This window comes from Dromiciops gliroides, chromosome 2, assembly GCF_019393635.1.
Source record: "Dromiciops gliroides isolate mDroGli1 chromosome 2, mDroGli1.pri, whole genome shotgun sequence".
NCBI classification, from domain to species: domain Eukaryota; kingdom Metazoa; phylum Chordata; class Mammalia; order Microbiotheria; family Microbiotheriidae; genus Dromiciops; species Dromiciops gliroides.
Genome location: NC_057862.1, coordinates 349,122,124 through 349,149,740, shown reverse-complemented (window position 1 = coordinate 349,149,740; position 27,617 = coordinate 349,122,124). Strand labels below are relative to the sequence as shown.

The 27,617-nt window shown below is 35.9% G+C and overlaps 2 pseudogenes; one reads left to right on the top strand and one right to left on the bottom strand.

Annotated features, from left to right (window-relative positions):
- LOC122738859 overlaps window positions 1-23,897 on the bottom strand; it is a 114,131-nt pseudogene extending 90,234 nt beyond the window's left edge.
- Window position 23,898: 1 nt separating this feature from the next.
- Window positions 23,899-24,210, top strand: LOC122738872 (annotated as a pseudogene).
- The last annotated feature ends 3,407 nt before the right edge of the window (window positions 24,211-27,617 follow it).

The window sequence follows — 27,617 nt, the reverse complement described above, 5'->3', positions numbered from 1 at the left end:
TTCACTTTGTTCCCTCCTCCACCTCACCCTGGGGTGATGAGGCCCTTGGAAATGCATCATGTGAAATAGGAAGCTATGACCGTGTCAGTCATACTGTGGGGCGTGTCTACAAGATGTCATGGGAATCTGGGAAAGTTGAAAATATGCACTCAAAACTGACCCTGGGGCTAGATGGGGTTTTCAGCTTTTAAGGAAAGTTTGTGTACTATGTTTTGGGGACAAGATATGGGAGAAGAATTGAGAGGGTGAGGTATGTGAGTGATAATTGAAGGAAGCTGGGTGGGGAAGTTTAATTCTAGCTGGATTTCTCATAAGGGCATCAGTCCATTATATTTAGAAGAGGGTGGTGTGTGTGCGTGTGTGTGTGTGTGTGTGTGTGTGTGTGTGTGTGTGAATATGTGTGTGTGTGTGTGTTCAACATAGGAGCTGAAATGAGCAACATGAACAACTATACTACACAACTTTATTCACAGATCTGTGCTTATCTTTCTCATTTTTACCATGTTTCTCCCTTACCCCAACACATGATCCCATAGGGAATCTAAGACCAAGGAAGACTTGACTTTATGCCCATTTATTCTGGGCCTAACACAAGATCATGGTATGTCCACCCTTCTTATTTTACAAATGATGGAAAAATAAACAGATCCAGAGATCTGAAGTGTTACAAGTTTATACAAGTAAGTAGCAAAGTGACGATTTGAACCCAGATCCCATACTTCAAATCTAGAGCTTTACATGCTCTACTATTTTGGAGGGTAGTCAGTATCCATTTTAGAATAAACTGTAGGCTCTGGTAGTGTCTTTTTGTTTTGTTTTGTTTTTAGTGAGGCAATTGGGGTTAAGTGACTTGCCCAGGGTCACACAGCTAGTAAGTGTTAAGTGTCTGAGGCCAGATTTGAACTCAGGTACTCCTGACTCCAGGGCCGGTGCTCTATCCACTGCGCCATCTAGATGCCCCCATCTGGTAGTGTCTTAATACTGAATAAGTTTGTGTATTCAGTTCTCATTTTCCATATAGGATTCAATCTAGGTCCTAGAAAATGAACCAACAAAACTGGATGAGAGAGAATGTCAGAATGTATATTTTCAATTTCAGGTAGGTGGGCAGCATTGTGTAGTGGAAAGAATCTTGGATCATTTCATAGGACTTGGGTTTAAATTTTACTAGATTTAGAGCTAGAAAGGGATGTTATAGCTCTCTCCTACTCTCTCAGTTTTAGAAGGACCAAATGCATCAAATATGTCAATTGACATAAGGATTTAAAAATAATTTTGCTATAATTTGCTATAATTTCTCCTTTATCTGCAAATGCCACTTAAATATAAATAATTATAAGTATGTATTGCAACTTTAAAGGCAGCTAAGTGGTGAAGTGGATAAAGTGCCAGTCCTGGAATCAGGAAGACTCATTTTTCTGAGTTCAAATCCAGTCTCAGACACTTACTAGTTGTGTGAACCCGGACAAGTAACTTAACCCTGTTTGTCTCAGTTCGTCATCTGCAAAATCAGCTGGAGAAGGAAATGTCAAACCACTCCAGTATCTTTGTCAAGAAAACCCCAAATGAGGTCATGAAGAGCTGGGCATAACTGAAAAATGACTTAACAAAAATTACAGCTTTACGTTGAAATAAAAAAAAATTCATCCTCCTATCTCTAGAATGTACAAATGCATTGTGTTGAGTGATACAGCTCAGTTCTGAAAGGTATTCTTAAATTTAGGTCCTTCAATTAACATATAGCACTTACTAGCTGGTGAACCATCAATATATCACTTCTTGTTAAATGTCAATTTTTCTGTGTGTTAAAAGGTGATAATCTGGGTACAGACTGAAACATATGTATTACGGACATGGACAACATAGGAATTAGTTTTGTGTAATGCATATTTTCTATAAGGAGATTATTTATTCTGACCCACCTATCCTTGCCCCCTATAAAGGAGGAAAAGTTGATTTTTATTAATTGGAAAAAATATTTTTAAATAATTCAATCTTTCACTTTCTCCTTCCCAGGGTCAATATGTGGTTGGGGAGGGGGAGCAGACTTTATAAACCTTAAATTATGAAAGTTACATTGTGTAATGAAGAAAATGCAGGCTTTGGAGGCAGCACACTTGGATTTGTATTTTATCCCTTATATTAACTATTTGTGTGATCTTTGACAAGTCATTTAATTTCTCCAGGCCTCCATTTCCTCATCAGCAAAATGATTTGAATGATTTCTAAGGCCCTGAAAACTATTGACCTTGTAGATATGTGCTGCTGTTAACATCAATACCACCAGACAATGTGACAGCTGGCACCTAGTTAAGCAGTTTTTCTTGGAATCAAATTCTCCCAGTTTCTCAGTTCCTAATTGTTTTTTAATGGTGGAATGGAATGGGATAGAGGTAGCTGCCCCTTCTAGTCCTGTAGCACTTCTCCAGTTCTCAATATTTCAAAGATGATCATTGATAATATCTCAGCAGTCACATTTTGTTTTCCTTTGAGAGAACACAGAGAGAAGAATGGAAACATATCATTGTGGGGATTAAGGAAGAGAGGCAGGGATTTAGTACCGTATTCCATAAGATCCCTTGCCTTCAGGGACTTTGCTTAGCACGCAGTGCTTCTCAGAAACAAATTAGATGTCTTTCAGAACAGGCCTCTGATTACAAATGTCGATGTTTGTTAAAACCAGGAAGGCCTAGTGTTTGAGGAGGAGTGGTGGTGGTGGTAGTAGTAGTAGTAGTAGTAATGATAATTAAATTTTAATAATAATAATAATAGCATTTAAATAGTACTTTAAGATTACAAATTACTTTACAAATTTTATCTTGTTTTGTCCTCAAAAAAGCTTGGGGTGGGAGGTGCTATTGTTATCCTCATTTTACAGATGAGGAAATTGAGGCAGAGAGTGGTTAAATGATACTCCCAGAGTCACAGATCTAGTATTTCTCTGAGGTTAGATTGGAATTCAGGTCTTCCTAACTCCAGGTCCAATTCTGTATCCACTGTATCATTTGGAAATGTTCCAAATTTATACTCCTTCACCTAACCTTTCAGGTTAGCCCTGTAGAAGTGGTGGTAGAAGAAAGGACAGGGGACTAGGAAGTTTGGAAAGACCATTTTAAAAATATTTAGTATTTCATTTCCCCCAACTACACATAAAACAATTTTTAACATTTATTATTTTTAATTTTTGTTTTTACATATAAGGTATTTTATTTTTTCCGTTACATGTAAAGATAGTTCTCAACTTATGTTTATACAAGCTTTACAATTTCAGATTTTTCTCCTTCCCTCCCCTCCCTCCCCCCTCCCCTATACAGCAGGTAATCTGATATAGATTATATCTATATATCTATATCTATATAGATATAGACTCATATATATATACACATAATAACATTAATCCTATTTCTGCATTAGTCATGTTATAAGAGAAAAAATCAGAGCAATGATGAAAAACCTCAAAATAGAAAAAAAAAACAGCACCAAAAACAAAAGAAATAGTATGGTTCATTCAGCATCTATACTCCACAGTTCTTTTTTTTTTTTCTTGGATTTGGAGATCCTCTTCTATCATGATTTCCCTGGAACTCTTCTGTACCATTGCATTGGTGAGAAGAATATAGTCCATCACAGTAGATCAACACTCAATTTAACATTTATTTTTAAAATTTTGAGTTCTAAATTCTCTCCGTCCTCCCTCTCCACCCCCCCCAACTCCATTGAGAAGGCTAGAAATTTGATTTGATTATACATGTGTAGTCATGCAAAACATTTCCATATTAGTCATGTTGTGAAAGAAAACATAGACAAAACCTCAGGAAAAACCAAAGTACATAGGGGCAGCTAGGTGGGCAGTAATGGATTCAGGAGGACCTGAGTTTAAATCCGGACTCAGACCCTTGACACTTACTAGTTGTGTGACCCTGGGCAAGTCACTTAACCTTCATTGCCCCGCCAAAAAAAATAAGAAAAATAAAGTACAAAAGTATGCTTCAATCTGTATTCACATAGCATCAATTCTTTCTCTGGTGATGGATAGTATTCTTTATCATAAGTCCTTCAAATTTCTCTTTGATCAATGTATTACTGGGGAAAAATGAAATCATTCACAATTGATCATCTTATAATATTGCTGTTACTTTATATACAGTACATTTCATTTTTCATCAGCTCATGTAACTCTTTCCAGGTTTTTCTAAGAGCATCCTGCTCATCATTTCTTATAGCATAATAATATTCCACCATAATCACAAACCACAATTTGTTCAGCAATTCCCCAATTGATGGGCATCCTCTCAGTTTCCAATTCTTTGTCACCAGAAAAGAGCTGCTATAAATATTTTTGTACTTATAAGTCCTTTTCCTTTTTTCTTTTTCATCTCTTTTTGGATATAGACCTAGAGTGGTGTTGCTAGGTCAAAGGGTATGTATGGTTTTATAGCCCCTTGAGCATATGTCCAAATTGTTATACAAAATGTTTGAACCAGTTCACAACTTCACCAACAGTGCATTAATGTCTTATTTTTCACAAACCCCTCCAACATTTGTCATTTTCCTTTTCTGTATTATTAGCTAATCTGATAGGTGTGTCAGTACCTCAGAATTATTTTAATTTGCATTTCTCTAATCAATAGTGAGTTAGAACATTTTTTTCATATGGCTATAGATAGCTTTTATTACTTTACCTGAAAACTGTTCATTTCTTGTGATTATTAATCATTTGAGTAATGGCTCTGTTTATAAATTTGATTCAGTTCTCTATATATTTAAGAAATGAGGCCATAATGAAAAATTGCTTCAACATTTTTTCACAGTTTCTATTACTAACTATATTTCCCTCCATCCTATCCCCCTTTTTATTCTGTTCTCTTTTCTTTCATCGTGACCATCTTCAAAAATGTTTTGCTTCTGACTACCCCCTCCCTGAATCTGTTCCCCCTACTATCACTCACAAGCTTTCCCTTATCCCCTACACCCTTGCTTTCCTATAGGATAAAATTGATTTCTATGCCCAATTGAATGTGTATGTTATTTCCTCTTTGAGCCAATTCTGATGAGAGTGAGGTTCACTAACACTCCTCTCACCTCCCCCATCTACCCCTCCACTGTAAAAGCTTTTTCTCTCCTCTTTTATGTGAGCCAATTTACCCCATTCCACTTCTCCCTTGAAAGACCACTTTTGAAGACAGAGCCAAAGACAGGATCATTAATAACTTCAAGAGAGAAACAATGGCACAAGGGACAGAAGATTGGATCTTGAAGCAGAAGACGTGAGTTCAAATTCCAGCTCAGCTACTTGTAGCTAAGATCACTGAGAACAACTACGTTTATTTACATTTCTAGTCCCCAGTTTTCTCAATCAACAAAGGATTTATTAATTATCTACTATTTAACAGATGTTGTTTTAGGCTCTTGGGTTATAAAGGCAGGAAAGAAACATCTCCTACCCTCAAGGAGACAATGGGTCCACAAATAAATGCATCCAAAATAAATACAAGGTAATTTAGGGGTGGGGAGGCACTAATAGCTGGGGGGAAATGGGAAAAGTTTGATTCTTTCTTGTTATCTACACCAGGTGAGTGGTCCAGAATGAAAAGCAAGCTGAAAAACCAGCTCAACAATGGCCCTCATATAATTTTCTCTTTTATCAAATAAAAATGTTATCACTTGTAAACTACTGGGGAGATCAAGATAAGGACCAGCAATGGCTTAAACAAGATCAGAAATACAGATTGCCTGGGTGCTGGTAGGTCCCCAGAAAAATCCAGACATCCAAGGATGGAATTGCCTTAGGACTTTGCATCATTTTATCAAGATGGATCAAATAACCAAGCTAGGTGAGGTTTCAACAATGTTTGGCCAGAAGTTAGGAGTGGCCCCTGAGGTCTGTGCTAGTCAAAGAGGTGTCAGTATCTGTATTTCAATCCAAGGCCATCTTCATTAGGTCTTTCGATCTATTTGGGAAAAAACCAACAACTTTGAGAGACACCATGGTATAATAGATAGAGTACCAGAGTTAGGGTAAAGAAGAACTAAGATTGAATCTTATCTCAGATAGTCAATAGCTATGTATCCCTGGGCAAACTACTTTATTCTCTGGGTCTCAGTTTCCTCATATGATAACTGAAGGACCTGAATTTGAGAACCAAGCTGTCACTCAACACAATGCATTTATACATACTAGAGATAGTAGGATTAAAGTTTTTATTTCAACATAAATTTATAACATATGCTTATAATTATTTATATTTTAAGTGGCATTTGCAGATATGGAAGTTATAGAAAATTATAGCAAAATTATTTTTTAAAATCCTTATGTCAATTGACGTAATTGATGTACCTGGTCCTTTTAAAAGTTAGGGAGGAGGAGTGATAACTCTAAGGTCCCTTCTAGATCTAAATCTATCTCTTTTGCAGGAGTTTGTTGAGACTTTATGAAAGAAGTCTAAAGGGAATGGCACTGACTTCACAGAATATTCTTTTGGGAAATATTTTTTGGGAAAATGTATTATTACATTTTTGTAAGTTTACAAAAAGGGAAACATGCAGATTTTGATTTTTCTGCTAGAAGGAGATTTGATTATGGAGTCCTGGGTAAGAAATTCTAGGTCTTGGAAGTACAGATGGCACTATCACAACTACTTACAATTGAAGGCAGGGACTCATTGGAAACTCCAAATTTAGGAATTGAACAGCTACTTCAGAAGATGTAGGTGAATAGGACTTGGAATTCTAGATTTATGTATAGAAATGATAAACTTTTTTTGTCAAATATAGAGGGTACCTAATGAAGGTTGATTAAAAAAAATTATTTGATGCCTTGCAAGTCTATACAAGAAGGAAAGACACGAGGAAAAAAGGAGGGGGAAAGCCACCAAGCTAGGTACCATAGAGAGTAGGAGTTATACCATAGGAAGTAAAAATAGATATGCCCAATAATTTGAAAAGAAAAGATTCAACAATTTGTTGAAATGCAATTATAATTTTTTTAAAGTTCATGGACTTCATGTCTAAGAATATCTGGACTAGATGGACTCTTAGGTACATTCTAACTCTGAGCTCATGTGATTCTGGTAAAGATGGGTCTTACACAAGTATCAAGAAACACCTTATAGCATAGGCCACGAATGAGCGGACATATTTCAATAGTGGTGCTGGCAACCTCTGCTTTAGGCAGAGGGGTGTGTGGCTTATGCAAGAGAGGACAGGTCTAGATCACTAATTCAAGTTCCCTTGACTACCAAATGAACCTGAGGTTTCCCCCAAAACAGAGGCCCATCTTTTTTTTGTTATTGATATCTTCTGTTATTACATGTCCTACATTTTTCAAATGTATCCTTCTTCTTCCTAGAGAGTAATTCCTTATTTTAAAAAGAAGCAATATATTATAAACAAGGAACTTCACAGGAGAAGCAATGTAAAGGATGTGATAAAAGAAACAAAAACAGAAAAGATGTCCATCATCTAATGAGAAGGAGGCATGAGATGATTGACAGCTCATATGCTTCATTGGTATTCTTTTATTTTTTTAAAGTTTATTATTTAAAAATTAACAATCATTTGTTTTATTAATCTGTTGTTTCCACAACTTAACTCCTCCCTACCCCCCTTCATTTATCCTAGTCTGGTAAAATCCCCACATTAGTCATGTCATGAAAAGCTATGTCTCCCTACACTTTAAGTGTACCACCTCTTTCAGGAGATGAGTGACATGTTTAAGTTCATTTTTTGACTCATGCTTTATCATTGAATTGATCAGAGCTCTAAAATCTTTCAAAGTTATTTTTCCTGTAATGTTGTCTTTGTATAAATTATTCTCCAAGTTCTATTGATATCACCCTGCTATCAATTCATAAAGGTCTTCCTAGTTTTCTCTGAAATTTTCTATATCATAATTCATTATGGAAGAACAATATTTCATTACACCCATATACCATAATTTGTTTAGCCCTTCCCAAATAGGAGAATATCTTCTTTAATTTCCAATCCTTGATTGCCATGAAAAAGAACTGATATAAATATTTTTTGTACATTTTGTACATCTTTATTTTTGTACATTTTGTACATCTATATTTGATTTCTTTGGGGGTATAAGACTAGTAGTGAAATACCTCAAAGGATTTGTAACTTTCTGGATATAGTTCCAAATTGTTTTCTAGAACAGGTAGACCAATTAAAAACTCCATCAACAAATGCATTACTGTACATATTTTCCTGCAGTCCCTTCAACATGTCATTTTCCTATTTTTCATGTTTGCCTATATGATAGGTATGAAACAACCTCAAAGTTGTTTAAATCATAATTTCTCTAATTATGAGTGATTTAGAGCATTTTTCATATGACACAATAAATTAATTACTTCCTTTAAAAACTACTTACTCATTTTCTTTGACCATTTATTTTGGGGGAATGACTCTCAGTCTTTTAAATTTGAATCAGTTCCTCATATATCTTGGATATGTTTTCTCCATTACCAATTCTTCTTCTTCTTCTTCTTCTTCTTCTTCTTCTTCTTCTTCTTCTTCTTCTTCTTCTTCTTCTTCTTCTTCTTCTTCTTCTTCTTCTTTTTCCCCTCCTCCTCCTTCTCCTTCTCCTTCTTTTCCTTCTCTTCCTCCTTCCATTTCTGCAAAAACTTTTAATTTTATACAGTTAAAATTGTCCATTTTGTTTTGTATGATTTTCTATTATTTGGTTAGTCATGAAATCTTCCCTTATCCATAGACCCAAAAAGTAATTTTTTCCTTCCTCTTCTAGTTTGTTTATGATGTTACTTTATATTTAGGTCATGTATGCATTTGGATCTTATCTTGGTATATGGTGTGAGGTGTCTATCTAATCTGTTCCATTAATCAACCTCTTAAAAAATTGGAACAAATAATTTTGATGATTAGTTCTTTATAGTACAGTTTGAGATCTGATAAGTATAGAGCCCCTTCCTTCCAACTTTATTTTCATTATTTCTCTTGAGATTTTTAGTATTTTATTCTTTCATATCAATTTTATTATTATTATTTTAGGTCTACAAAATATTCTTAGAGGAATTGGATTAGTAGAGCACTGAGCAAGTCAATTAATTTAGGTAGTATTGTCATTTTTATTATATCAGCTCAGCTTGCCCATGAGAAATTAATGTTTCTCCAATTATTAGGTCTGTATTTTTCCAAAAAAACTTTTTATGATTATAGTCATATAGTCCCTGGGTGGTTTTTGTTGGGTACACTCCCAAATATTTTATAGTTTCTGTAGTTATTTTGAATGAAGCTTTTCTTTCTAACATTTTCTGGTTGGTTTTGTTGGTTTTATATATAGGAATGCTGATTATTTATATGGGTTTATTTTATATCCTTCAACTTTATTGAAGTTATTATTTCAATTAGTTTTTAGTTCACCCTCTAGAATTCTCTAAATATGACACTATCTCATCTGCAAAAAGCAATAATTTTGTTTCCTTTTTTTGATTATGTTTATTCCCTCAATTTCTTTTTCTCATCTTATGGTTACAGTTGGCCTATATAGCACTTGCTAAATAGCAGTGATTATAATGTACATCTTTGTTTACCCCTAATATCAATGAAAAACCCTTGAATTTTTCTGCAAATTTGCTCTTGGATTCAGATAAATACTATGTGACTGATTTATTATTAGGGAAGCATCTATTTTTTTCCCTATGATCTCTAGAGTTTTAATAGAAATAGTTATTGGATTTCATTAAAATAAATTTCATCATATATTAATATAATTGCATGGCCTTTATTATTTATATTAACATAGTTTATTATATTTATATTCTTCCTTATGTTGAGCTAACTCTGTATTTCTGGTATTCTTACAAAATCAAGAGAACTTAAAGAAAGCTCTCATACTTTTGGTGGACTTGCTATGGTCAACTCATTGGAAGAAATAGTTAATTTATTCTTTGAAAAAAAATTGGATTTTTAAACGATCACCAATCAATATACTAGCATAAGATTGCTAACAATAAAAAGATATTGGTCAAAACACATCTATCATAATTAGTATACATTATTACATCATTATATTATAACCCACTATTTTTGTCTTCATTTCCAAAGAATTCATGATGAAACATGAGCCAGAGATAATGGACCCAGAGTATAGATTAAAGTATATTTTCTTTCATTTCATTCTTTGATTTTTAAAAATGTTTTGGACATGGCTAACATGGGAATTTATTTTGTTTGACTATATGTATTTGCAATGAGTTTTGTTTATCTTGCCTTCTCAAAGGACAAGGGAGAAGGTAGTGGAAGGGAGAGAATTTGAAACAGAAAATAAAATAAAATTGAACTAAAAAATTTAAAATAAAACAAAGTAAATGAAGATAAAACAGTGGGTTACAATGTAGTGATGTAATAATATGGATTTTCAAGACTTTAGAATACAATAAAATATACTTAACACAAAAAATTGTATACAATTTAATCATTAATTATTCAAGAATGACAAAGAATCGTCTTGCAAAGCCTCCAAGATCCAGATGCTATACATTGTCTATTATACGTTGCTCTGGATTGGGATGGCGATGAACATTAGGCTAAATCACTGCTGACACTAGAATATACCTGAAAAGTTGCTCTTTTAAAAAATTCCTACTGTTATGAGGTTGCTGGCTTAAAATTATATACTACCACAGTTAAGAGCCTTAAGGCCAAATGTCAGAGCTGGAAGGGGCCTGAGAATATAGAATTTTAGGGCTTGAAAGGACCTTTGATTTCAACTAATTAAATCCATCATTTTACACATGAGAAAACTGAGCTCCAGAGAAGGGAAGTGACTTGCCTGCAGTCATACAGCAAGTTAGAGTTTCCTGAATCCTGAGCCAAAGCTCTTCCTATTTGTAAAAAATTGGAGGGCAATTGAATTATTCTAAATCCTTGAAATCCCTAATTCATGTCCAGTATATATGAGAACCAGAGTATTTCCCTGACTAGGGCATTCAGTTTCTTAATGATGTTACAAAAATGGAATTTAACCATTCTGTTGGGGAGACAAAGCTCACATATTTGAAAAGGTAACTAACAAACTTTGGCAATATTTGATAAGGACAAAGCAAATGGGACAGACAGAATAGGTTGGAAAAGGATCATCCATTCATTTATCCATTTACTCAACAAACTTTTAAAGTAGCTGCTCTGTGATAAGCATTGTGCTAGGTGCTATATATATATATAATATATAATTTATATATAATATATATTTATTATATATTTATAATAATAATTTATATATTATATATTATATATATATATAAGAGATTTTGCTTTTAGGTAGGTGATAATCTAAAAGGAAAGAAAGATATACAGAAATTACTATAATGCAAAGCAGTATGAGGTAACTGCAAATAAAAGAAATCAGAGTAGGGGTTAAGAGAAATTTGAAGAGAGTAATTAGGATTTTCCCTGGTAGCATCTCCATAGAGGAGATGGTAATTGAGTTGGTTCATGAAGGAAGAGAGATGTTCAACAAGCATTGAAGAGGGAGATCCATTCATGGAATGGGGACAACATGAGTAGAGCCATAGAAACCAGAGGGCAAATTGTCAGGCTGAAACAGTAGGAGAAGAAAAAGGAAGAGAGAGTAGTTCTGCTTGATTGGGATGTGGAATATTGAATGGGGAGTTGTCTAAGAAAAGAATAGAAAGTCAGGCTGCATACTGTCTGTGGAGAGATTTGAAAGGCAAGACCAAGAATTGATACTTTGTTCTGTTGGCAATGGGGAACTCCTGAAGGCTTTTAGGTAGACAAGGGATTATCCCAATGGTACATTAGGAAGATTACTTTGGTAGTGGGCTGAAGGATATTTTGGAGGGGGAAGAGCCTGGTTTGGAGGCCACTGTAATAGTTGAGGTGAAAAGAAATGAGGATTGGGCAACAGTGATTACATGGGGAAATGTGGTAATTTAAGAAGGTTTCATGAAGGAGGGATTGGAGGTGAACTCTGCATAGGGACTAGAACTTGAATAAATGGAAAACAGTGGAGAGAATCTTCTTTATGATAGTAGGGAATCTTGCCATTTGTGGCACCATTTCTGCATTAAGTCTCTTCTGATGCTTCCCAAGGCTGCAGCTGTGGCTTTCCAATCCTCCAGCTCTTGAAATAAATAAAGGAGGCCCTAAAATAGGCTCTTAATCCCAGCCAGGGAGGTCTGAAAGACTGACCAGCTGATCTGACAACTCCCCCAGTAGAAACTATCTCTTGAAGCCTCCAGTACCTTCCCCCTTCCTCCAGGGGGGCTTTTTGCTATTTGCTTGGGAAGCTCATGCTATGACTATATACTCCCAGACAGTGTAATACCCTCCCGCATAGCCGAGCGTGATTGTCAGGTTGGTTTCATTAGAAAGATAAAATGCCTGCAGAGCCTTTTCATCTTCTGGATTCTCCCTTCCCCCCCAACTCCCCTCTCTCACTCCTGCTGTAATTTGGGCCTTTAAAGTCCCTGCTGTCTCCTGATCTACAGATAATTGTTTACTGTAATACTACCCAGGAAAAGAACTGATACACTCCAGATGTAGGGAGGGCTTCAAATTCACTTTCCTTGTTTTGTGCCAAGGGCTATGGCCCTCAGATAACATTCGGTCCCTCTCTGTAATCTCCTCAGTCTACTCATAAAGGGGTGAGGCAGCCTGGTGATTGAATATTGCATCACTTGTGAGCATTGGCCTTTTGTGGGTTAAAACAAAGTCTTCTAGTTTTCCTAATAGCTTTTATAGTCATGATGATGAAGATTTGTATTTATATGTGAACCTTTTAGGGTTGACAAAGACCCTTTCTCTTTACAAACCTAAGAGACAGACAGCAAAAACATTAACTCAGTTTTACCTGTGAGGAGACTTTTAGATTGGCCCTGGGTAGTCAGTAATAAAATAGCATTTCCTGGGGTTGTTCTCATTTTCTATGGCCCAAGTGTAACTGAGGTGGATCAAGCAAGCAAGAAAACAAGTAAGCATTTATTATTTATTATTTCATTTATTACCACCTATGTGTCAGTCGCTGAACTAGATATGGGGGATACATAGACCAAAAATAATGAAAGTGTTTTGCCTTTTTTGGTTTACAAAGCACTTTCCCTAAAACTATACTCTGAGGTAGATAATGCAAGTACTATTATCTCCATTTTGCAGATGAGGAACAATAAGGCCCGGATGTGAAATGGTCTGCCCAAGTCAGAGTTAGTAAGTGGCAGAGCCAGGATTTTAACCCAGGTATTCAAAAAACTAAGTTGTTCTTTGTTATCGAGTAGCCCCTAGGCCCTGGAGTCAGGTTTAGCCAGACCAGTGCTGTAGAGGCCAATTAAGTTACCAGGTTACCTAGAGACTTATCTGTTTTAAAGAAAATCATTCTGACAATCTTTCCCTCACCTCCTCCAAATCCATAACTCTATTTTGTCAACACTAGACTCAACATGCTAGGCCAGATATGTGATCATCAAACCTAAATCTGAAATTTATCTAAGAGGTCATAAAATCATAGCCTTTAGCTCTGGAAATAGAACTATTTTACAATAGAAGACACAGTCCCATACAGGTGAAGTTACTTATCCAAAGTCACACGAGACAGAAGCATATCAGGAATCAAACTCAGCTCCTTGACTCCAAATCCAATATTGTTTCTCTCACTTGTCCTGGGTCACACAGCTAATAAGAATCAAAACCAAGATTCAAAACCTAGGTCTCCTGTCTCAAAGATCTTTCCTCTCTAATGCATTGCCTTTCCAGGAGACCTTTTCCTGACCAGCCAAGCTCACAATGATTTCTCCTTTTGGTGAACTCAAAGAGCCCAGAGTCGTGAGCTGATTTGTGCAATGTCACGCAGGCATTAACATGGTAGAGCCAAGTTTTGAAAGCAGACTTTCTTGCTCTAAACCCAATCTGTGTTTTCCATTACCCCATTCCACAGTAATGTGTTTTCTATTATCCCTGGCCTGCTACCACCCAGTCAAACCTCACTGGAGACATCACAGGCCTATAACTACTCTAGGCTAACAATGGCAGCAATAGCATGTCATATACTATAGAACTTTGAAGACTACGGAAATCTTTCTCAGAAACAAGCCTATATGGTAGGGAGTTCACATATTACTAGCCCCACCTTACCAGTGAGGAAACTAATGTCCAAAGAGACTAAGAGATTTGCCTAAGGTCACATGGCCAATAAATGTAGGAGTTGAGGCTAAACCTAGGTTTTCTCACTTTAAGGTCAGTCTTCTTAGGGCCTGATGCTAACTACGGATGTCCTCAAAGATTATGTCTTGAGTTTTCTCTTATGTCACCATGTTGTTATTCTGTCATTTCAGTTGTATCTGCTTCTTTGTGACCCTATTTGAGGTTTCTTGGCAAAGATACTGGAGTGGTTTGCCATTTCCTTCTCTAGCTCATTTTACAGAAGAGGAACTGAGGTAAAAAAGGTTTAAATGACTTGCCCAAGGTCACACAGCTAGGAAGTGTGTGAGGCCAGATTTGACTTCAGGAAAAGAAATCTTCTTGATGCCAGGCCCAGCACTCTATCCACTGCAACACTTAGCTACCCAGTCTTTTGCTTCATCAGCTCCCATAATTCAAATGACTTCTATACAAAGACTCCCTATCCATCAAATGAGAGAATATTTATAAAATGCTTAGCACAGTCCCAGGCATATAGTTGGTACCATATAAATGCCTAATCCTTTCTCCCCTTTCCTTATGCTTCCCTTGGACTCCAGTCCTACAATGTCAACAAGCTGTTGGATATATTTAAGTGGAATTCCATAGGTATCTTAAATTCAACATATTTAAAACAAACCCCATTATCTTATATACTTTCTCCTCAAAATTCTTCTATTTCTGTTGAAGGCACTACCATCCTTTCAGTTACCAAAGTTAATAACTTCAGAATTATTCTTAACTCTTTACTCTCTCTTAGACTACCTGCCCCTTCTCTACCCCCTTATATCCAATCAGTTGCCAAGTCTTATTGGTTTTTTATTCACAATATCTCTTATATCAATTCCCTTCTCTTTCTCCATATCCCCTCCCCCTTTTCCTTTTTTGTTATGTTAGCAAATCTGATGGATGTTAGTTGTTTTAATTTTTATTCCTCTAATCAATGATTTAGAAACTTTTTAATGTGGCTATTGGTAGCTTTGACTTTTTTTTCCCCTCTGAAATTGCCTCTTCATATTATTTGAACATTTTCAATTGAGGAATAACTTTTATTCATGTAAATTTGACTCGGTTCTCTCTATATGCTAAAAATGTGACCTTTATAGAGAAATGTCTCAAAGATCCTCCCCACCAGTTCCTGTTTTTTCTTCTAATTTTAGCTTTATTGGTTTTATTTATGCAAAACCTTTTTTAAAAATTTTGTGTAATCAGAATTATCCATTTTACTTTCTGCGAACCTTTCTTTTGTTTTGATCATGAATTCTTCTGCTATACAGAGATTTGACAGGTAATTTGTTCCCTGCTCTACTAATTTGCTTATAATAACATCCTTTATGTCTAAGTCACAGACCCATTTTCAGGTTATCTTGGCATATGAGATATTGGTTTCTGCCTAGTTTCTGTCTGACTACTTTCCAGTTTTCCCAACAGTTTTTGTCAAATATTGAATTACTGTCCTAATATCAGGGATATTTGGGTTTATCAAACACTAGGTTACTGTGCTCATTTGCTTCTTTATATTGTATCCCTGATCGTTCTCTATTTCTTATGAAGTACCCAAATATTTTGATGATTACTACCTTGTAGTATTATAGTCTGAGATCTGGCACTGCTACACTCTCTTCCTTTCCACTTCCACCCATGCACTGATTACATTGGTATTGTTGACTTTTTGTTCCTCTTGATGAATTTTGTTATAATTTTTTTAGCTCTATAATATAATTCTTTGGTAGTTTGAGCAGAAAGGCGCTGAATAAATAAATTTAGACATTATCATTTAGTTTTTTTTTCATTTATTTTATCTTGAACTTAAAAAATAAAACAACCATTTCCATAACATAGTAAAATAGGAGAAAATGTGATAACACATGAAAATGCAAATCTATTATGTACAACTTATCCTTCCTTTTAAATATATAATAATGTTATCATGGCATTTCCTCCTCTCCCCCTTTATTTTTCCTCCCCTGTCCTCCTAGATATGGCTACCATTAGACACAAATATGTATATTTATACAAAACCACTCTATACATACTTGACATACTTCTATTTGTTAGTTCTTTCTCTGGATGCGGATAGTGTCTTCCTTCATATGTCCTTTGTAGTTAATTTGGTTATTTATTATTGTCATTTTTATTATCTTGGCCTATTCATGAGCAATAATATTTCTCTAATTATTTAGATTTGCCTTTATTTTTGTGTGTTATGTCTGACTTTGTGACCTTATTTAGGTTTGTTTTGTTTTGGGTTTTTTTGGCAGATACTGTAGTGGTTTGCTATTTCCTTCTCTAGCTCATTTTAAGATGAGGAAACTAAGGTAAACAGGGTTAAGTAGTTTCCTAGGGTCACACAGCTAGTATGTGTCTGAAGTCAGATTTGGACTCAGGAAGTTGAGTTTTCCTAACTTAAGGCCTGACACTCCATCTACTGTGCTACCTAGCTGCCCTATATTTTTGTGGATTTATTTTGTAATTGTGTTCATGCAATTCCTTTATGAGTTTTGACAGATAAAGTCCTAAGTGTTTTATTCTGTCTATAATTTCTTTCTTCTTCTTCTTCTTCTTCTTCTTCTTCTTCTTCTTCTTCTTCTTCTTCTTCTTCTTCTTCTTCTTCTTCTTCTCCTTCTTCTTCTTCTTCTTTTTTTTTGGTGAGGCAATTGGGGTTAAGTGACTTGCCCAGGGTCACACAACTAGTTAAATGTCAAGTATCTGAGGTCGGATTTGAACTCAGGTCCTCCTGACTCCAGGGTCGGTGCTCTATCCACTGCGCCACCTAGCTGCCTCCTGTCTATAATTATTTTAAATGGAATTTCTCTTTCTATCTCTTCCTCCTGAGTTTGATTGGGAATATACATCAGTGCTGATAATTTGTATTGGTATATTTTATATCTTTCAGATTTATTGAATTTGTTGATTGTTTCAATTAGTTTTCTAGTTCACTTTCTAGAGTTCTTTAAGTAAACCATCCTATTATCTGCAAAAATTAATAGTTTTGTTTCCTCATTGTCTATGTGTATTACTACAATTTATATTTCTTATCTTATTCCTATAGCTATTACTTCTTATACAACAATAAATATTAATAGCAATAATAGATATCCTTCCTTCACCCCAATCTTATTGAAAAGGTTTCTAGCTTATCCCCAATATAGATAATGCTTACTTTTGATTTTAGGTAGATACTTCTTATTTTAAGGAATGTTTTGTTTAATTTTGTGCTTTCTTATGTTTTTAACAGGCACTTGATAAGTGTTATATTTTGTCAAAAGCTTTTTTTAGTTTTTTGTTTTTATTGTTGTCAATTATGTTTATATTTGTCCTATTATTAAACCAATCCTGCCTTCCTATTGTAAAGCTAGTTTGATTATAGTGTATAATCTTTGTGATATATTACTGTAATTTATTTGCTATTATTTTACTTAAAATTTTGACATCAATATTTATTAGGGAAATTAGTCTATAATCTTTTACACTCTATTTTGACTCTTTGATTTAGTTAGCAAGACCATATTTGTGCCACAGACAGAATTTGGTAGTACTCTTTTTACCTACTCTTTCCAATGGTTCATGTTGTATCAAAATTGATTATTCTTTAAATGTTTGGTAGTTGTTTGTAAATCCATTTGATCCTGGGTTTCAGTTTTCTTTGTTCTTAGGGAGTTCATTTCTGGCTTGTTCAACTGATTTTTCTAAGATAAGGTTATTATTCTCATTATTGTTCTGTTAATCTGAGAAATTTATATTTTTGTAACTATTCATTCATTTAATTTAGGTTGTCAATTTTATTAGTATACAGTTGGAAAAAAAGTCCTAACAATCACTTTTATTTCCTCTACATTGGTTGTGAATTTACCTTTTTTCATTTCTTATACTGGTAATTTGGTTTTCTTTCTTTTTTAAAAATCAAAGTGTATAAACTTTTCTTGTAGATTCCATTTTCATAAGGTAATTTTCCCTATTCTTCTCCTTCCTCCCTCTCCTAGTGTACTGCTCTTCTAGTCTACTCCATTTTTATTTATTTTTTATTTTTTTTAGTGAGGCAATTGGGGTTAAGTGACTTACCCAGGGTCACACAGCTCATAAGTGTCAAGTGTCTGAGGCTGGATTTGAACTCAAGTACTCCTGACTCCAGGGCTGGTACTCTATCCACTGCGCCACCTAGCTGCCCCTCCATTTTTATTTTAAGATAATTTTGGGGACGGCTAGGTGGCACAGTAGATAAAGCACCGGCCCTGGATTCAGGAGTACCTGAGTTCAAATCCAGCCTCAGACACTTGATACTTACGAGCTGTGTGACCCTGGGCAAGTCACTTAACCCCCATTGCCCCACAAAAAACAAAATTCAAAGATAATCTCAACATAATAGAATCACATCCCAGACTTTTTTCTAATTAGATGCTAAGATCCCCGCTGATAATAAAGTTCTGAGGGGTTATATGTATCATCTCCCCATGTAATGATGTAAATAGTTCAACCTGATTTAATTTTTTATGATTTCTTACTTATGTTTACCTTTTTAAGCTTCTTGAATACTATGTTTGAATGTAAAATTTTCTATTCAGCTCTAGTGTTTCATCATAAGAAAGTTTTCTACTTAATGGAATATCCAAATTTCCCTTATAGAATTATAAAGATGTTTATTGGGTAGCTTATGATTGATAATAATTCCAGATCCTTTATCTTTTGAAATATAATATTCCAAGCTCTCTTTTCATATATGGTTATGGTTGCTAACTCTTTTGTGATACTGGCTGTCGCTCTATAGTATTTGCACCTTTTCTGACTGTATTTTCTCCTTGACATAGATGCTCTGGATTTTGACTATAATATTCCTGGAGTGGGTGGATTTTTTTGGGGGGAGGGATTCATCCAGGAAGTTACCAATGAATTCTTTCAATTTCTACTTTGTTTTTGGTCCTAAGATATATGGGCAGTTTTTCTTTCTAATTTCTTGAAGTGTGATGTCTCACCTTTTTGTTTTTGTTAATGGGGATTCAGGCAGTCCAGTGATTCTTTTTTTTTTTTTTTTAGTGAGGCAATTGGGGTTAAGTGACTTGCCCAGGGTCACACAGCTAGTAAGTGTCAAGTGTCTGAGGCTGGATTTGAACTCAGGTACTCCTGAATCAAGGGCTGGTGCTCTATCCACTGCGCCACCTAGCTGCCCCCAGTCCAGTGATTCTTAAATTATCCTGGTATCTTGGATCATTGTATGCAGTAATAACAATATTGCAGCAGTGATTGATTGTGAAAGACTTAGCTACTATTAGAAATACAATGATACAAGACAATTTTGAAGAACTCAGATGAAAAATGTTATCCGTCTTCAGAGAGAAAAATGTTGAATGCTGAATGCAAAATAATTTTTTTTTTCATTTTATATTTCTTCTTTTTTTTGACATGGTTAATATGAAAATATGTTTTACATGTCTTCACTTGTATAATTGATTTCATCTTGCTTGCCTGATCAATAGATGGTGGAGGAGCAATAGGGAGGGAGAGAATTTGGAAGTCAATTTAAAAAAAGAATCTTAGAATTAACAATAAATTTAAAAGAAAAAAATATATACTTTCCACATCAGTTATTTTTCCTCCTTGAATTTTTCACATTTTCTTCAATACTTTCAATTTTTTTACTTTGTTTCATTATTTCTTTATGTTTTATGAATTTGTTAGCTACATTTTAGTCAATTTTATATTAATTTTCAAGGAGTTATTTTCCTTAGTAAGTTTCAAATTTCTTTTACCTAGCTGTTCATTCTCTTTCATATCATTCTTCTATAGCTCTCATTTGGTTTTCAAAGTCCCTCCTCTCACCCCCAACTCCTTCTTTAATTCTTTACTCTTCTAGGCATTTTTGTTGTGCTTGTGTCCAATCTGCATTTTTCTTGGAGACTTTACTTATGGATGTTTTTAAGTCATTGTCTTCTTCTATGTTTTAGTTTTGAGCTTCCCTGTCACCAAAGTAATTCTTTTTTGGTTGTGTCCTTTTTTTGTTGCTGTTGTTCATTCTTCATCTAGTTCTTTAATTTGTGTTTTATATTAGTTTTGAGCTCTAATATTTCATGGCTGCCAATACAGCGCATGGGCTGTGCATTTGTTATCCATCAGTCTTATAATAGGATCAATCTACTTCCTTTTAAAAATGCTTTTGATTCTATTTAACACTATCAAGTCATTATTGATATTGATATAGATTGTAGCTGTTTTTAATTCATCATCAGTCTTTCTAGTGCCCTTTGGACTCTTCTAGGGTCACAGACAAATCAGAATTGACAGCAATTTCCATTCAAAATAATGTCTATCACTAAACATTATTAAAAGCCTACTATATGACAGCCACTGTGCTGGGTACTGGAAGTACAAATTAAAAAGAATCCTGTCTAGTTGTTGGGAAATGAAGAGATGGTTGGTCTGGGAACCCTTCTCAAATGAAAGTTTTAGGAGGAGATCTCCACTGTATCTCTACTAAGAGGGGTACTGAGGGCAGAGTGTACTGATGAAGTGTCAGTATTAAGGCTGATAAAATCTTGCAGAATGGTGAGGTTCCTGGAGAGATGGTAGAGACATATCAATCCAGTAAAGTTCAAGGAACAATTAATTGTCTTTTTGCTGTTGCAATTATTTTTCAACCCCTCATCATGTTCCTGGAGGGAGAGGCAGTGCTGCAATACTATGTGATGATGCCATCTTTGTGGTATTTCTTGCCTGGCCAGAACAATAAGGATTAGAAGTTGTATGAGTTGCCTGTTCACTCCAGGGGGTCTGATAAGATTTAGATAAGCCTTCAAATATGGGAGATAATTATCCAGACTCATCCTCAGATATTTTGAAGTGGTGACCCTTCAGCCTTGGGGGGTGGCGTGGGGGGGCAGAGTGGTTATAGCACTGCTTTAGACATCACAAGGCTCTCTATTCTGTTCCTAGGAATGCTTGGAATTTGAGAAAATCAAGATTATAGCTATATACCTTATTTACTTTTGTCTTCCCACTGGCTAGCTTAGTGCCTTCCACATAGTAGGCAATGTGGTCTAGTGGAAAGAGAATTGAATGTGGGGCCAAAAGGACATGTTTGGATTATGTCTTTTACTACTATAACTACTGTCTGTGTGACCTTGGCACATTGTTTTCTCCATTTATAAAAAGAAAGCATTGGACAAGATGACTTTGAAGGTCCTTTCCAACTTTACATCCGTGATCCTATGACCTTTCAGTGCTGAGTAGTATCTGAGTTAACTGAGGGTCACTCTAGGAAGCTGTGATGAAGGAAATAGACATATCCCTACAACCCACAAATCTTCCTGAGTTTTTCTAGATCATGAATGATAAGGATCTGGACCATTTCTAATAAGCTATACTACTCCAACTCTAAATTGGCTAACATACAGGAAATGTCTGTTGGGGAGAAGGTATAAAATGGCTAATCCCCTCTGTACCCTACTTTGTGGGAATTGATATCATTTTCCTTGATTCTGCAATATGACTTCCATTCATTCACTCAAAAGGTCTAAATTATAAACTTTTTGAGGTAAAGAACCTTTTACACAAGTCTTAGGCTTTGGACTCTGTCTGGAGGAAGTCCTCAGGAAACATTTGTTGAGGGATTACTCAGCACAAACCATGCATGTGCCTAGACACAAAAGCTGTGTGAATGTATTAGGAGATTTACTAACATAAAACTGTAATGCTCCCTAGCTTGTATGTCCAGTGATCTCATAGGTTGAAAAGAGTTGTAAAAGTGTTAAGTCCCATAGCCTTAGGAAAAGCAGTGTGGTATGGTTGGAAGTATACTGGACCTATATTAGGGACCTGGGTTCAAATTCTGACTCTGTTGTCTACTACCTATAATGACCCTGGGCAAAGTACTTGGATCTTCTGAGCTTCAGTTTCTTCATCTATAAAATTCTTCATCTATATTACCTGCCACATTTACCTCATTGGGTTATTGTGAAGCAATAATTTAATAAATGTGAAAGTGGTAGAGAAATGTGAATTTTTAAATTACATCCAAGTTTTTATTAAAATCTTTCTTGTTTCTTTGTGGAATTGGAAACCAGACAATCAAGTTATCATGCCTGATCAGCATTAATTAATACAGGATATTTCCAAAGAACAGTTATATAAAGTAACTTGTTTGAATCACTCATTTTGTGCTGACCCAGGAGAAAAAGCATGTTTTGGAGTATTATATTTTTAGCACCTAACAGAGGAGACAGTGAAGATTCCTTGAACTGAGTTTCCCTTCTACTACTCTTGTGCACCAACCAGTCTCCCCCATCTATCTATCTATCTATCTATCTATCTATCTATCTATCTATCTATCTATCTATCTATCTATGTTGCAGGGGTAGAAATTTAATATATGGAGCATTAATTGGGTGACTCACTGAAATATTGGAGTCCTGGAAATAATGAGGGACCTCTGGGTTCAAAGCTCCCTCCCCTCTGAACTGCCCTTTTAGATATTTCTCCCAGGCCAATAAGAAAGCAGCCTTACAGCTTCTTTTCCACAAAAGGATCAGATTTTATTACTTGGGAATTAATTAAACAACAAAGGTGAAATTAATAAAAATCAAAGATAAGGAAATAGGGAAAAAGAAATACAGATAAATTCTCTTAACTCTAAACTAAGCCTATGCAATCCCCAGATCATTTCCAATTAAGCTAATTCAAAGGAATGCAGTGTTTTTAAAACTCACCACACCTGGGATATCCGCTAGTTTCTCTGCATCACCGAGAAGATGGAGGAGAAGAGGTTCTCCTCTCCTTAGAGATCGTTCAATCTCCCTCCCCCAAAAGGGGGAGGTCCTTCAAAACTGCCTATGGAGAGTTCTCCTGACCTCAGTAGCATAGGTAATTTCAGGGTAGGCCAGATGTAGCCCCTCCCAAATGAGTCAGCTAAAACTCCAACAAATTTTACCACAAATAATTTTTACCACAAAGTATACATATATGTATGTGTATATAAAAACATTTTGCTTTTCCATAATTACACATTAAACAATTTAACATTTTAAAAAAGTGTTTTGTTTTTGTTTTTGTTTTTGTTGGGCAATGTGAGTCACACAGCTAGCTAGTGTCAAGTATCTGAGGCCAAATTTGAACACTGGTCTTCCTGAGTCCAGGGCCAGTGCTTTATCCACTGTGCCACCTAGCTGCCCCCCAAAAAAGAAGTTTTGAGTTTCAAATTCTATTCCTGTTCCTTCTTCCCATCCTGACGTAGTAAGTAATCAGATATAGGTTATAAATGTGCAATTATGTAAAACATTTTGTTCCAGAAGACTCAGATTAAAAAAAAAAAGAATGAAAGAAAGTGAAAAATAGCATGCTTCAGACTGTATTCAAACAATATCACTTCTTTCTCTGGAGGCAGATAGTGTGCTTCATCATTAGTCCTTTGGGATTGTCTTAGAGCATTGTATTGCTGAGCTAAGACATTCACAATTCTTCATTGTACAACATTGCTGTTACTGTGTACATCATTCTCCTGGCTCCATTCACTTCACTTTGCATCAGTTCTTTTTTATATTTAGAATTTTATTTTCCCAAATTAGATGTAAAATACAAACTTTGACATCAATTAAAAAAAAAACTCTCTGTTCCACCCTGCACTCCGCAGGTTTGCATGTCAGCTCAGGAGAAGAAATCAGAGCTTCTCCTCCTTCTCAACTTCTGACCTGCCGCCTTTCAGCCCAGATGCAGTCACAGCAGCCACTGCAACCCCGAAGGCCATGTCCCACCATCATGGCCAAATACCTAGTTCAGATCATTGTGATGGGGGTGCAGGTGGTTGGAAGGACCTCTGCTCGGGCACTCTGGCAGGAATTTGCAGCCAGCCAGGCAGCAGCAGATGCTCGTGGGCGAGGCGGTCATCAATCCGCAGCAGAGGCAAACCTTTCTGGACTTGGCCTTTAGGAAGCCCAGCAGATCCTCAATGTCTCCAAGCTGAGCAGAGAGGAGATCCAGGAGGTGGTTCAAGCTAAGAAGTGGCTAGATGAAGAACTTAAAATCCAGGCTCAGGATGAGAGTGAGAGAGGGCAGCAGCCCCAAACGTGACCACCTAGCCTTGCCTATCTTTGCTTAAGTGTGAATAACTTGTAGCTTGGTAATAAATCTTTTTTTCTGCAAAAAACAAAACAAACCAAACAAAAAATAAAAACAACTTTGTGTTCCAAATTCTCTTCCTCCCTCCCTCCCCACCCCCTCTCCCCAAGAACTCAAGCAATTTAATATGAGCTATACATGAGCAGTCATGCAAAACATTTCCACATTAGCCAGGTTGTGAAAGAAAACAGACAAAAACAAAACTTCAGATAAAGGAACTAACAAAAAATTATACTTCAATCTGTATTCAAATACCATCAGTTCTCTCTCTGTAGATGGATTGCATTTTTCATAACAACTTCAGAGTTGTCTTGGAACATTGCATTGCTGAAAATAACCAAGTCATTCACAGAAGATAATCTCACGATATTGCTGTTATTTTGTATACAGTACATTTCACTTTACATCAACTCATGCACGTCCTTCCAGGTCTTTCTGATAGCATCCTGCTCATAATTTTTAAAAATAGTAAACTACATTTACTTGGTACTTTATTTTTTATTTTATTTTTTATATAGTACTTTAAAGAGAGATTACCTTACATTAAACCCATGAAGATGATTATTGCAACAACAGTAATAGATAACATTTATATAGTACTTTATACCTGACAAAGAGTTTTCTTCATAATATCCCAGCAAAGTAAGTACCATGCATTTTGTCATCATCATCAATTAGTTCTCATCAATCATCATCTTCCTCCAATCATCATCCATCCATCCATCGTCATCAACAACAACATCATCATCTTTTTTTTTTTTTTGAGGCTTTTTTTTGTCTTTACATCACATTGGTTTCCTAATATATTTCTCCCTATTCCCTTATCCAGAAAATCACCCTTTTTTTGGGTGGGCAATGGGGGTTAAGTGACTTGCCCAGGGTCACACAGCTAGTGTCAATTTTCTGAGGCTGGATTTGAACTCAGCCTGAATCCAGGGCTTGTGCTTTATCTACTGCGCCACCTAGCTGCCCCCATCATTATCATCTTACATTACTCTTGCCTCTCTTTCAATTTTTTTTTCAGTTACTATTGTTAACTGTTTCCCTACCAATTCCTTGACCCCAGGCATGCCACTCAACCCTGACCACCCCACAAAAAAAGATAAACAAAAAATAAATGCTTTACAGATATCTTCCCTTCATAATCAATTCCTATCTGTGCCCTCCATCTAAATTTATTCCTATCATCTGCCCTAATACTGAGAAAGTTCTTATGAGGTATAAGTATCATTTTCCCATGTAGGAATGTAAACAGTTTAACCTTTTAACATCCCTCGTGATTTCTTTTTCCTGTTTACCTTTTTATGCTTCTATAGGGTCTTGTATTTGAAAGTCAATTTTTCTATTCGGTTCAGGTTTTTTCATCATGAATGCCTGAACATTCTCTTTTTCATTATTGAAGTCCCATTTTCCCCTGAAAGATTAGACTCACTTTTTCTGGATAGGTGATTCTTAGTTGTAATCCCAATTCTTTTGCCTTCTGAAATATTATATTCCATGCCCTCCAATCCTTTAATGTAGAAGCTGATAGATCTTGTGCTATCCTGACTGTGGCTCCACAGCACTTAAATTGTTTCTTTCTGGCTGCTTGCAATATTTTCTCCTTGACCTGGGAGATCTGCAATTTGGCTATAATATTCCTGGAAGTTTTCATTTTGGTATCTCTTTCAGGAGGTGATCAGTGGATTCTTTCCATTTCTATTTTACCTTCTATTTCTAGACTATCAGGACAATTTTTGCTGACAATCTCTTGAAAGATGATTTCTAAGTTCTTTTTTTGATCATGGTTTTCAGGTAGTCCAATAATTTCTAATTATCTCTCCTGGATCTATTTTCCAAGTCAGCTGTTTTGCCAAGGAGATATTTCACATTGCCCTCTATTTTTTTATTTGGATTTGATTTATTGTGTCTTGGTTTCTTATACAGTCACTAGCTTCCATTTGTTCAATCCTAATTCTTAGGCAATTATTTTCTTCAGAGAGCTTTTCCATTTGGCTTTTCAAGCTATTGACTTTTTTTTCATGACTTTCCTGCATCACTCTCATTTCTCTTTCCATTTTCCCCCTCTACCTCTCTTACTTTATCTTCAAAGTCCTTTTTGAGCACTTCTGTGTCCTGAGACTAATTCATATTTTTCTTGGAAGCTTTGGATATAGCAGCTGTGACATTGTTCTCTTATGAGGGTGTACCTTGATTTTCCTTGTCACCAAAGAAACTTTCTATGGTTTGTTCCTTTTTCTGCCTGCTCATCTTGCCACCCTATTTCTTGACTTTTGACTCCTTAAAGTAAGACACTGCTTCCTGGATGCACTATCCCAAGCTTCAGAGGTCCCAGGTGGTAAGATTTAAGGAGAGGAATGTTCTCAGCTCACTTGGCCTGTTTCCTGGTCTGTAATATTGCTCTTTAACCTGGAACAAATCTGGTTCACTTTGGTTGCAAGTGTGGGTGTACTTGTGACCCTCCCCAACCTGGAACCACCACCCAAGACTGTGTCCTGTATATGAGCAGGCAAAACATCAGAGTTCCACTTCAGTGCCATGAGAGACCCATATAATCCCCCTCCCCCCACCCCACTCCCAGCAACAGCGTGACCTTCTCACCAGAATGAGCTGAGTTAGTTGCAGCTGTAGTCAATTCACAAGCTCCAGAAGCCTCTTTCTGTGGCATGGCCTGGGGCTGAATATGTGTCAGTGTGGCTTCTGGGGTTGAGCTTCATTCCTACCTCAATACAACAGACCCCTCCTGCCAAACTTCTAGGTTGTCTTTGACTGGAAGATGGTCACAACCCATCCTTTTGTGGGTTATACTGCTCCAGGAATTGTCTTATGGCAGTATCTGGAGGTTTTTGGAGTGATTCTGCCTGGAGCTCCAAGGGCTTATTGCCTTTCCTCCAACATCTTGGCTTTGCCCCTTCCACTCTGCATCAATTCACATGAGTCCAGGTTTTTCTGAAATCTGCCTGCTTGTCATTTATCATAGAACAATAATATTCCATTACAAGCATATACCATAGCTTGTTTAGCCATTCCCCAAGAGATAGGAATCCCATTGACTTCCAATTCTTTGCCACCACTAAAAGAGCTACTACCAATATTTTTATACAAATAGGTCTTTTTCTCTTTTTTTGTATGTCTTTGGAGTATCAAAGGGTATGCAAAGTTTTATAGCCCTTTGGGCATAGTTCCAAAGTGCTCTCCAGAATGGTTGGATCTGTTCACAACTCTATAAACAGTGTATTAGTATCCCAGTTTTCCCATATCCCCTCCAATATTTATCATTTTCCTTTTCTTTTTGTCATATTAGCCAATCTGATAGGTATGAGATAATACCCAAGAGTTGTTTTAATTTGCATTTTTCT